The sequence below is a fragment of the Siphateles boraxobius genome, unplaced genomic scaffold (assembly GCF_051911475.1).
Source record: "Siphateles boraxobius isolate OS27281-9 unplaced genomic scaffold, OSU_SipBor_1 25, whole genome shotgun sequence".
Taxonomy (NCBI): domain Eukaryota; kingdom Metazoa; phylum Chordata; class Actinopteri; order Cypriniformes; family Leuciscidae; genus Siphateles; species Siphateles boraxobius.
The window spans coordinates 396,998-410,228 of NW_027508866.1; positions in this window are offsets into that span (position 1 = coordinate 396,998).

A 13,231-nucleotide genomic window follows, 5' to 3' on the forward strand; every position below is an offset into this window, starting at 1 on the left:
GAAGTGAGTAGTGATCTGTATATTGACAAGGCGTTCAAAGACCTTCGAGAGACAAGACAGAATAGAGATGGGTCTATAGCAATTGGGGTCTAAGGTGTCTCCCCCTTCAAGAAGAAGGATTACAGCAGCGACTTTCCAAATCTTTCGGAATATAAGAGGTGTCAAGGGAGAGGTTAAAGAAAGCGGTAATAGGTGAGGCAATAATAGTAGCCGCTATTTTTAAAAAGGAGGGGTCTAAATTGTCCAGACCAGCAGATTTTAATGGATCAAGATTTTGAAATTCCCTTAAAACATCAGCTGTCTGAATATGGGCAAAGGAGAAAGATGGTGGGGAAAGGGATGGCATATCTATAGTAGGGTTTATAACTCTAGTGGAGGTTACCAGGTGAAAAGCATGTCCAACCATAGCAAAGTGTTTATTGAAGTTCTCTATAATAGTGGGCTTATTAGTGGTGACGATGTTTTGAAATCTTAAAGCGGGGGGCAGCTGAGAAGAGGAATTTTTACCTTCCATGGACTTTATTGTGTCCCAAAACTTTTTAGTGTTTGTGCCACAGGAAGCAAATTTTTGTTTATAAAAGCTAGATTTAGCATTTCTTACTGCCTGTGTATATCGGTTCCTAGCCTCCTTGAATAATTGCAAGTCATGAGGGTTTCTCGAGGTTAATGCAGCAAGCCACATGGTGTTTTTATCTTGGCTTAGATTAGTTAAGTCTGAAGTATACCAAGGACTGTATCTGTTCTTAAATCTAAACTTTTTAAATGGGGCATGTTTATTTAGACTGGCAAGGAAAGCATTCTTAAAGAACAACCAGGCATCCTCCAAATTTGGGATAAGGTTGATATACTTCCAGGACACCCTGGCTAAATCAGATAAGAAAGCTTGCTCATTAAAGTTTTTTGGGGAACGTTTGATAGTAATAAGGGGAGGCCTTTGATAGCCGATCCATTATACATTCATGCAATAAGACAATGATCACTAATGTACGGAGCCCGGGAGGTCACCTGTTGGGAAAAAAAAAACAATCCGTGGCGACGGTTTTGCAATCCGTCCGCTCAGTTTATAAACCGTACTCACGAATTCTCAAACTGTTCCCTCGGTTTAACAAATCGTGCTCACGGATTAATAAACCGTACCCACGAGTTCATAATCCGCGCTCTCAGATTTGTAAACCGTGCCTTCAGTTTTTGCAATCTGTACCCACAAATTCATAAACCGTGCCCACGCTTTCGCAATCCGTTCCCACGGGTTTGTAAACTGTACTCACGGATTTGTGGCTCGCCCTCATTTTCGAAGAACACCAGTCCAGGAGGTACGTTGTTAACGAATCTTATTGTATATTGTTTTATTGTGTATTAAGTGTAATAGGCCTACATACAATTGTCTTAACTGCGTCTGCATGCTTCAAGTGATTCTCAATTGTAGCGGCTATGGGGTGGAATATACGATTGATTTAATATCGAATGACGTGCATCAAAATCTTTTGTTTATTTGTGATAATCTTAGCACTTTATTATTATTGTCTAACCTGTATTATGACTGACATTTGACGAATTGCTTTGTTCCTTTTTTTGTAAGTTTTGGACAAAAGCCTCTTCTAAATATGTAGCCTAAAATATAATGATTATTATTATTATTATTATTCGAATTTATAACTATAAATTAGTTCACTTAGTAATACAGTAATATGTTTGTCATAAAATAATTTATCAATGCTTTATTTTTATAGGCTATAACCTAAGGGTTTGGATAAAATAGGCCTACATTCTTTCCATAATTTTTGCTAAAAAATAAAGCATTCATAAATTAATTTATGATAAACATATTACTGTCTTAAGTGATAGTACTAGACTCACTGTCTTAAGTGATAGACTCATTTTTAGTTATACACTAATATAATAATAATTATTATTCACTTGAGGCGTGCAGACGCAGTTAAGACAATTTGATGTATTCCACTTAATACACACACAAAAAAAATAGTCTAACCTGTATTATGACTGACATTTGACTAATTGCTGTGTTACTTTTTTGTAAGTCGTTTTGGATAAAAGCATCTTCTAAATATGTAGCCTACATGTAATAATAATTATTATTTGAGTTTATTTTTAATTTTTATATAACCTAACCTTTTACAGTTTTGGAAATGAGTTTGTGTTATATTTCTTTTTTTATATGTGAAGTCTTTTTTTGATTATTCTATTATACTGAGGTTATTCCCCCCAAAAAAATGGACTTTAAAAGATACAAGTAAATTAGACCATTCGGTGTAGGGTTTAGGTAAATTGTTATACTGCCCAATGACTCTCTCTCTCTCTCTCTCTCTCTCTCTCTCTCTCTCTCTCTCTCTCTCTCTACCCTTAGGCTTCCATCCACCTTCAACTCATCATTTATTTCTTACCTAGGATGGACAGATTTGGACTAATTCAACATTACTTTGACCTGGGTCTAAAGTATGAAGAAATCCTTCATATTTTAAGTGTTAAACACAGGATTATTATCAGCATGAAGACACTTAAAAAAATCTTAGGTAGAAATGGACTATTTCGCAGAAAAAATTATGACAACTTGTTTGATGTTATTCAGTTTGTTAGAGAAGAGCTCCAAGGCTCAGGAGCATTGCATGGATATAGATTGATGTACAGTAAATGCAAGGAAAGAGGACTTCATGTGCGCAAAGAAGACATCCGCCTCATTCTGTCCACTCTTGACCCATTGGGCACCGAAATGCGAAGAAAAAGAAGACTGCACAGAAGAGCGTACTTTTCAAAAGGCCCCAACTTTATATGGCATGTTGACTCTTATGACAAATTGAAGCCATTTGGCATTTGTATCAATGGGTCAATTGATGGATTTGCAAGGAGAATACTATGGTTGAATGCATACTGCACAAGCAGTGACCCTAAAGTCATAGGGGGTTACTTCCTTGAGACAGTAAGAAGTCTTGGTGGCTGTCCTCGAATCCTGAGAGCAGATATGGGAACAGAAAACAGCACCATTAGGGATATGCAGCGGTATTTGCGACGTAGCGATGATGATCCACTGGCTGGAGAAAGAAGCTTTATCTATGGAAAAAGTACGGCCAACCAGAGAATTGAGAGCTGGTGGGGTATTCTTAGAAAAGAGTGTGTGGACCTTTGGCTTGAATATTTTCACCAAATTAAAGATGAAGGCAAATTTGATGGCAGCTGGTTGGACAAGAACCTTGTTTTATTCTGTTTCCTGGGCTTGATCCAGGTAAATAGTGATTTCTCTCTCTCTCTCTCTCTCTCTCTCTCTCTCTCTCTCTCTCTCTCTCTCTCTCTCTCTTTCTCTCACACACACACACGTGCGCACACACACACACACACACGTACACGTGCGCGCACACACACACAATAGTGATTTAATAAACAATACTTTAAACCAAGGCTTCCCACTGTTTGTGACTTTTACAGGAAGATCTGGATTCCACCAAAGACACTTGGAACAGCCACCTGATTCATCCTTCAAGGAACCGCCTTGTACCCCACAGTCGACCAGATGTCATGTATACCCTACCTGAATTATATGACACAGAAGACTACATATGCCATGTACCGGTGGCAGACTGTGCCACCTGTGAAGATCAATGTATCCATCGCTCTGATGTTGCTTGTGATGAGGACGTCTTCACCCTTTGTGCACACATCATGGCCCAACATCACCTCAGGCTTCCCAAGGATAGGTACACAGCATTTGATCTCCACCTTGCACTAAGACAAGAGCTTACTACAGTGTTAAATGTTGTGAGATAAATACATGCTGAGAAATCAATCAGTATTAAGAAAGTTATTATGGACTGTACTTAAATTCTTTAATTATTAGAGTTACAGTAATTTCAGGGAACACCAGCCAATGTAGTCAGGTGATGGCTTTTATCTGTTTTTTCTTTTTACGTTATTCATTGGTTTCGTCTCTTTAATGTTATTGCTGTGATCTTGTATACTACATATTTAAATAAAAGATGACAGAATTTATTTTGTATCCTTTGTTTATTTTTTTAAACACTGTATTCAGTAGAACATCTTTAATCAATAAACTTCTAATTAATAAACTTCGAACATTGTTGCTTTTGTAAACTTTGTAAGGACAATTTTTCCTCTTTTTTAGAACAATGTAATAATTTTACTTTGAAACAATGCTGTAAGAACATTTTTGCATTTTATGACTCATTATATTGATGTATAAGTATAAGAAAACAACAAATAACAAATCCTCTCAAGAAAACTGCTGCTGCTGCTGCTGCTGCTGCACATACTGTCTGACCACCTTGCACAAACACAACATTGAGAATAATATTAGATAAAGATAATCCATGAATATAACAGACATTTATCATTTTCGGTATCCTTACCTCTATGCAATATCCATCACCCACATGTTTGCCTCAAGTACATTTGTACTTGTAAAATGTCAGGGTTAGATGCATGTAACTGGCTTAACTTAATAGCCTATGTAGCCTAATTATTAAATAACTAGGCCTAGCCCTAACATTCAGCCAGAGAGCAAAGGAATGACATTCTTCGTTTTGTATTGCTTTTTACCTTCTCCTCTCGAAACGCTGACACAGTCGCGTCATCCAACTCTCTTTCGTTTTTTAGGAAATTTAGGAAATTATCCATTTTTAAAATATATAGTTTATAAACACCGTACTATTTATCCCGCACCGTAACAGATGCCTGCTTGAATCTGCCGGCACAGACTGGGGGAGAGGCCACAAATCCGTGAGTACAGTTTACAAACCCATGGGAACGGATTGCGAAAGCGTGGGCACGGTTTATGAATTTGTGGGTACAGATTGCAAAAACTGAAGGCACGGTTTACAAATCTGAGAGCGCGGATTATGAACTCGTGGGTACGGTTTATTAATCCGTGAGCACGATTTGTTAAACCGAGGGAACAGTTTGAGAATTCGTGAGTACGGTTTATAAACTGAGCGGACGGATTGCAAAACCGTCGCCACGGATTGTTTTTTTTTTTCCCAACAGGTGACTTCCCGGGCTCCGTACTAATGTCCTGGCACAAAACAGCAGAGGAAAATTTAGATGGTAAATTAGTTAGAGCAATATCAATAAGGGTGCTTTTTTCTGGTGATTTCGTGTTATAACTGGTGGGTTCATTGATAATCTGCAAAAGATTTAAAGCATCAAATTTGGATACTAGGTTATTAGAAGGGTTTCGCATATCATAATTCAAGTCACCTAACAATAAAAACTCTGAGGATAAGTGAGGAGCAATTAGTTCGCAGATGGTATCAAGGGCACAATTGGGAGCGGAGGGGGGTCTATAACAGACGGCTACAGTTAGAGATTTATTTTTTGAGCGACAGATGTTTAGCAATAGAAGCTCAAATTGTTTGGGAATGGATTTGGATAAGATGACTGAGCATTGCAAATGCTCCCTACAATAGAGCATAACTCCGCCTCCCTTGGAGGACCTATCTTGCCCATAAATATTATAGTTTGGAATAGATACATCAGAGTCTTTGATGGAATTTCTAAGCCAAGATTCTGATACAGCTAGTATGTCAGTTTTGGCTGCATGCACAAGGCCGGTAAATAGATCTAATTTAGGAAGAAGGCTTCTAGTATTAATGTGCATAAACCCACATCTTTTGCGGTTGCAAAATTCTGTATAGGAAAACCCATTAGTGATGGGACCAGCATAATTGACAGATGGGCCGGGGTTAGATTCAATATCCCCTGAGGAACTAAGTAAAAGTAAAATAAGTATGCGGCCAAAACTATTGAAAATTGGGCGCCTCATACGATGAGCATCATAAATAGGCAAGGTAAATAACTTAGTAGAATATAGTATATTAAGGGCACATTGGGTGGACAGTGAAATTATATATTGAATATGCTGAGGAGGTATGCCTAACCATTGGGTGATGAAGAAAAAGGTGTCATCTCTAAAAATGGGTGGATCATGGGTTGTTGAAAAAGTGGGGGGAGGAGTGAAAGGGTTAAATGAGATATATTGAGCTGAGCTTAAAAAATTACAATGTAACAAAACAATACAAGCTAAATATAGACGGCTCATATTGTTAAAAATAAACACAATACTAAAAGGTTGAAACAGAATATAAACAGAAAAATACTTAATGAAAATAGAGAATAATTAATTGCCAAAGACCAAAAGCTAAAATAGTATTAATATAAAAATCACAAAGTGCTAAGATAGAATACTAAAATCGATAAAATAATAACAGAGAAATACACGTTCCAATTCAGTGATACATGACACTACACAACATCAGTTAAAACTATAGAAAAAGGAGAAGTCGGACAAGCAGAGAAGTACCATATAATCCAATGAAGGCCTTGGTGGCTATGGATGAAGTGACCGTATCGTGAACAGATCACGTAAGGGAATGCAGTCAGTCTGAAGCAGAGAAGAGATGCAGAAGCGTTGAAAAGAACCGTCTCGTGCTGTAGAATTAGTACCCAGTAAGCTGTATAGAGCGATGCTGGCAGCCTTAGTCCTGATGGATGCTACATAAACAAAATGCCCCAGCCAGCCGGGAAGCAAACAAGCTCCGATGCTCGCCCGTACTGACCACTGTCAGCAGAGTTAGTGCAAAGTTGAAGACAACAATTGTGAGATCCAATATAAGCCCCGATGGCTGTGGGTGAAAGGACCGTAAAATGAACGGATTACACAACAGAGCACAGACAGTATGAGGCAGGGATGAAGTGGAGCAGAACCGACTCGTACTATGTAGACTGGGCACCCAGATAGCGGTGTGCAACACAACACACCGCTACGTAAACAAAGGCCTCAGCCAACCTGAAGACAAAGTTCAGTTCAGTTCAGGAGAAGATCAGCGAAATGGCTATATCTGCACAGCAAACCGAATCTGACAGGCCCTGTGCATGTGATGACAATGAAGAAGATAAGCATCCATGGCCGCATCTTTTGCCGGTATTCAGTTTCACAAGCACCAAGTGTAAAAGCATCTACATGAGATGCAAACTTGGTCTGCCTAAGAATGTGGAGATATTTTCATTTCACAACTCCTCGTCTAATTTACGCAAGCACATTGAGGTAAGTCATCAGAAAATTTTAAAGCTAAAGATGATTATTCTGTATATGTAGGATAACTTGGTTATTGACCTAATTAATTTTGTCAGCTGTAGCCTAAATGATATTTGTAAATCGGATTATTTGTTTAATGCTTATAAATACTCTTTGTCATGGGTTGTTCTGTAGTGAAATGTGACAGAGTATTTATAAGCATTAAACATATAATGCTCATAAATACTCTTTGTCATGGGTTGTTCTGTAGTGAAACGTGACTGGGCTGCTATTTCAGTTAATAATTGAATAAAAACTTCACGTGATGTTCACCACGTTTAATGTAGGCTACTGTATAGAGATGCGCGGTTGGCGGTTATAGCCGCGGACTCCGCGGATAAACCACGGATCGGATGGATGACATGATGAAAAAAAAAAAATTAATTAAATTCGGGCGGGTGGCGGGCGGTTTCTAGTCTCGCGACTGTCATCAGCAGCGCCTTGTATCAGTGGATGGCGGGCGGGAAAATTGGTCAAAAACGTTGGTGCGGATGGATGGCGGACGGATGATGAGTTTTGTGATGCGGTTGCGGATGAAATAATAGCCCATCCGCGCATCTCTACTACTGTATGTGCAGCTCCACCTAGTGCCTGTAATGGAAAATGGAACAGGACCACCAAGGGGTGGTGATGGCGCAGTGGATAAGACACATGCCTTTGGTGTGAGAGACCTGGGTTCGAATCCATTGTGAGACACCAATGTGTCCCTGAGCAAGACACTTAACCCCTAGTTGCTACAGAGGCGTGCGACCTCTGACATATATAGCAATTATAAGTCGCTTTGGATAAAGGCATCAGCTAAATGAATAAATGTAAATGTAGGACATGGATTGCACTGTATTATAAACTATATAGTACTACAAAAGTACTAACATTTAGTAATAAGTAATACATTTGTGTAATCTGGCTGAAATATGGCTTTTAATATCATTTTTTTCATCACATTTTTATCATTGTATCTTGAAAAATAAGCCTTGGAAAAATAAAAGAAAAACTACACAGTTAACAGTTAAATCAAGTAACATTACCTATCCTGCACTATTATTAGTTATCAATTAGTGAAATAAAAAACTGTCAGCAAGTAGGCTAGATTTTAGATGAGTGTTTCTCTTTCTCTGTAAATAATATAATTGTACATAATTACATTTAATGAAGTTATCATATTTGTGATTACAGAGAAAGCACCCACAGAAACTGCAAGATTATGAAGATTGTATTGCTCAGCGAAGTAAAAGAAAAAGAAGACAGCATCATCTAGTTCAAGCAGGCAATGCAGAAATGATCAGATGATTTCAGGGGGAGCAAAACAGGTATCTCAGGCCACACTAGATAAGTTGGTCATCAACTTTATTTGTAAAGGCCTTCAGCCATTCTCAGTAGTTGAACAACCTGCCTTCAAGACCCTGATTAACACTCTTCGCCCTAGTGCAACTTTGATGTCACGACCAACGGTGCGTTTGAGAATTCAAGAAGCAGCTATGCATGTCAGAAAAGCTATAACAGCTAAGCTTAGGAATGTGGAGTTTGTGTCAACAACAACAGATTGTTGGAGTGTGAGGCAGAGAAGCTACATCGGGGTCACTGCCCACTGGATCGGCGAGACACTAGAACGGAAATCTGCTGCTTTAGCTTGCAAGCGTCTCAGAGGGCGCCACACATTCGATGTACTTGTATCTGCCTTTGATGACATCCACAGCCAATATCACATCCGTGACAAGATTGTCAGAACAACTACAGACAGGAAAAATATTTGATAGTCAGATAGACTATTAACTCTTGCGCATGCGCGTGCGGTTTGTGTTTGTGTTTGGAGCTCCGTCGAATTGATTCATTAATCCTTGCTTTTCTTCTTTTCAACTAATTTATAAACAAGCACTTTCTATTTTTATATCATGGGATCTTATCCTCGCTACTATTCCTTATAAAAAACAATCGGATTACTTTGATATCGCTACTTAGATCCAACTTTGCGAATCTCGGCTACTAGCCTTTCACGCGTGGCCTCGCGCCTACCGACCGTCTTATTTTACACCCGTTTCACTGAAAGGATACAGGTTATATCCAGCATTTCACTCCTAAATTAGTAGTGATATTGATAGTATCACTACTAATTTACTGTTCATCTGTTATAATGGCGAACATATCGGATGTGTGTCTAACGTTACCTCTGAGTGAAGGTGAGGACACATTCGAGCTGATTTCGGTACGATTGGAGCTGGAATCGGTGGAGAAACAGATCCGTGGTCTGCTGGAGAAACAAGCCGAGCTGCGGGATCGGCGATCAGCGCTTGAAACATCACGCGCCGATGCTCATAAGTCAGTGGTTAGTAACTTTTTGACTCCGACTTCGTCTACTCCGTGCGTTTCTCTGCCCAGGAGGACGCGATCATCTCTGGCATCATTCACTCCGGCACCGACACAACACCATGGACCTTGGGTGATCCCACAGCGAAAGACACGAGCCAGGACCAGAGCAAGAACCTCACCGCCCCTCCCGGTCTTCGAGATCTCCACCCGGAACCGCTTCTCCCCCCTTCGCGAGTCGGAACGCGACGACGCCGTGATCATCGGCAGTTCCATGGTCCGTCATGTCCGCGCTACCTCAGGTAAGGGTACGGTGCGCACTCACTGCTTTCCTGGTGCTCGTGTTCTTGATGTCGCCGCACAGGTTCCCGAGATCCTGAACGGTGACGAGCGCGTCGGAGCTGTTGTGCTGCATACGGGAGTGAATGACATCAGGCTGCGGCAGACGGAGGTTCTGAAGAAGGACTACAAGAGCCTGATCGAGACGGTACGCAGCACAGCGCCTGAGGCAACGATCATCGTGTCTGGACCGCTTCTCACGTACCGACAAGGACAGGAAAGGTTCAGTAGATTATTTGCACTAAATGAATGGTTAATGTCATGGTGTAATGAACAGAAACTGCTCTTTGTAAATAATTGGAATCTGTTCTGGGAGCGACCTAGGCTCTACCGTGCTGATGGCCTGCACCCCAGCAGAATCGGAGCGGCTGTTCTGTCGGACAACTCGTCTCAACACCGGTGTGATTACTTGGACTTCCAAAAGATGGAAATGGATAAATATTCTAAATGTTCCGATTCAATCTGACTTGTAATGCTGCCCGAATCATAAATCATGCACTGTTCCTTCGTTGGCCAGAGGAGAACTGGCCCTCCGACTGAGTCTGGTTTCTCCCAAGGTTTTTTTTCTCCATTCTGTCACCTGATGGAGTTTTGGTTCCTTGCCACTGTTGCCTTGGCTTTTGGCTTGCTTAGTTGGGGACATTTAATATTCAATAATATTATTGATCTGCCTTACTTAAGGTGGACGTTGACTCAATTTTCTTTTAGAAACAAACTCTGTTATATTATTTTCATGTTATCACTGTGAAGCTGCTTTGATACAATCTGTATTGTAAAAAGCGCTATATAAATAAAGGTGACTTGACTTGACTTGACAGTGGGTCACATTTTTTGAAGGCCTTCAGAGTCTTTGGTGTGCAGGAAGAGACTAACGTGACAGCAGCTGATACTGAGGCTGATGATGAATCTGAACATGAAGAGGAAACCGCAGAGTTTCATGACATGTACACAATTTTGGAAGCAGATACAGGTTTAGAATATCATCTTCCAAAACACCAGCGATGTGCATGTCATCTGTTGAACCTAGTGGCAACAGCAGATGCTTCTGCAGCTGAAACTCAGAATGTGACCTACAGAAAGCTGTCACGCTCTGCTTTTTCAAAGTGCCATGCTATGTGGAACAAAACTGCAAGATCTTCAACAGCTTCTGAGGATGTGGATGCTGAATACCACCTACAGTTTATAAGACCAAATCAAACCAGATGGTGTTCGATATACCTGGCTGTCAAAAGGGTGGTCCGTAAAATTAAAGACCAAGGTGAAGAGGAGATTCGGAATGTATGTGGGGCCTTCAAAATAAACATGTAAGTGTTATTTTAGTTATTTAACTGAATAATTTGTCTTTATAAATCAAGGATATTACTGAAGCTTGATTTGCAAATAAACATATCTTTTAGGTTAAATCCAGCTGAGATTGAGGGTACTGGGTTGGGTGTTAATCTTCATGAAGAATTAAATTTGTTCAGGTTACTTTGTAGTTAATATGGTTTATGTATAATATATTTTTATTGGGTTATCTGTAACTTTTGTTTATCTTTTTCATGGTTTTGTAGTTAAGTCTACAGTACACATCAGTTAGCTTCACAGTCTTTTTCTTGCACTAAACATAAATTTACATACACCCCCCATTATTATAGGGTTAGATTACATCCGGAAACATCTGAGAACATTCCCAAACCAAGAACCCCAGCCCCAGAGATGTGAGATGTCGGATGAAGAGGACTTCTTTTCATCAATGAAGGCAAGCCCTTCAGATGCCACAGGTGAACAGCAGGGATACCTGGCATGCACTTCTGAATACCAAGTGCTTAGAGGTTGGAATAATGGCAGGATGCACCATTTCTCCACTGGCTTTTACCATGGCAATGGAAGTAATCATTAGGGCATCAAGATGGGTAGTAGGAGGAGAGTGCTTGGCTTCTGGGATGCGACTACTACCAATCAGAGCATATATGGATGAAATGACAACCATGACTACAACAGTAGCCTGCACTAATCGGTTATTGGGGAAGTTAACAGATAATATCGAATGGGCACGAATGCAATTTAAGCCCTCTAAATCAAGGAGCATCTCGATAGTTAAAGGAAAGGTAGTAGATAAAACATTCTTCATTAATGGTGAGGCAATACCAACAGTTTCTGAGAAGCCAGTGAAGAGTCTTGGGAGATGGTACGATGGGGATCTAAAGGACACAGTTCGAGTGGGAGAAGTTAGACGACAAGCAGTGGAAGGGTTGAAGAGTATAAACAGCTGTGCTCTACCAGGCAAAATAAAACTCTGGTGCTTTTAGTTTGGTCTACTGCCAAGGTTGCTTTGGCCACTGACTGTGTACGAGGTTTCTTTGACAACAGTGGATAAGCTGGAAGCGTTAATAAGTTCATACATCAGGAAATGGTTGGGAGTTCCACGCTGCCTCAGGAGAGTGGGACTTTATAGTAAAGGAGTATTGCAACTGCCAGTCTCTGCTTTAACCGAGAAGTTTAAGTGTGCCAAGGTCAGACTGGAAATTATTTTAGCAGAGTCATGCAACAAATGTGTAAGGGAGGCAGCCCCTGTGGTAAAAACTGGTAGAAAGTGGTCAGCAAAGAAATCTGTAGTAGAGGCAAAGCCTGACCTTCAAATTGGGGATATCGTGGGACAGGTACACCATGGAAGAGGGGGTTTTGGGCTCAGTTTAGCTCCTCTTAAATGGCACAAGGCAGGCCCAGCTCAAAAGAGGAAGCTGGTAGTCAACGAGGTGTGAAGGCAGGAGGAGAGGATGAGATGTATAAAGGCCATTTCCCAGGCCAAGCAGGGAGAGTGGATTAGATGGGAGAGTGTGGAACAACGCAAAATGGGCTGGCAAGACCTTTGGTCAATGGAAGAGAGTAGGATCAGTTTCCTTATTAGGTCAACATATGATGTTCTCCCATCACCGCAGAACCTAAACCTCTGGGTAGGAGAGGACCCCTCTTGTCCTTTGTGTTCATCACCTGCCACATTAAGGCACATTTTGACAGGATGTAAGGAGGCTCTTAGCCAAGGTCGGTTTACTTGGCGCCATGACAAAGTATTGCGATGTTTGGCTTTAGCATTGGAAGGCAAACGTAGTATGACCCATAAGTTGCCGGCTGTTCTAGCAAAACACTACACGCAGAAGACAATATTCCTCCGCCCAGCCGAGCAACCACCAAGAAAAGGTGCTAATACCAATTCTTGCCCAGGACAACTGGAAGCTGCTAGGGACTTGAAGATGCTGGCTGATCTTGATCAACGGCTTATTTTTCCACCTGAGATTGCAACCACTAACCTCCGACCAGATATTGTTTCGTGGTCTGGATCAGCACGCATTGTTCAACTGATAGAGTTAACAGTGCCATGGGAGGATGCGGTAGATCAGGCATATGAGAGGAAGAAACTGCAATATGCTCACCTGGCCACTGAAGCAGAACAGCGAGAATGGAGAGTCCAGGTTTATCCAGTGGAAGTGGGTTGTCGAGGTTTTGTGG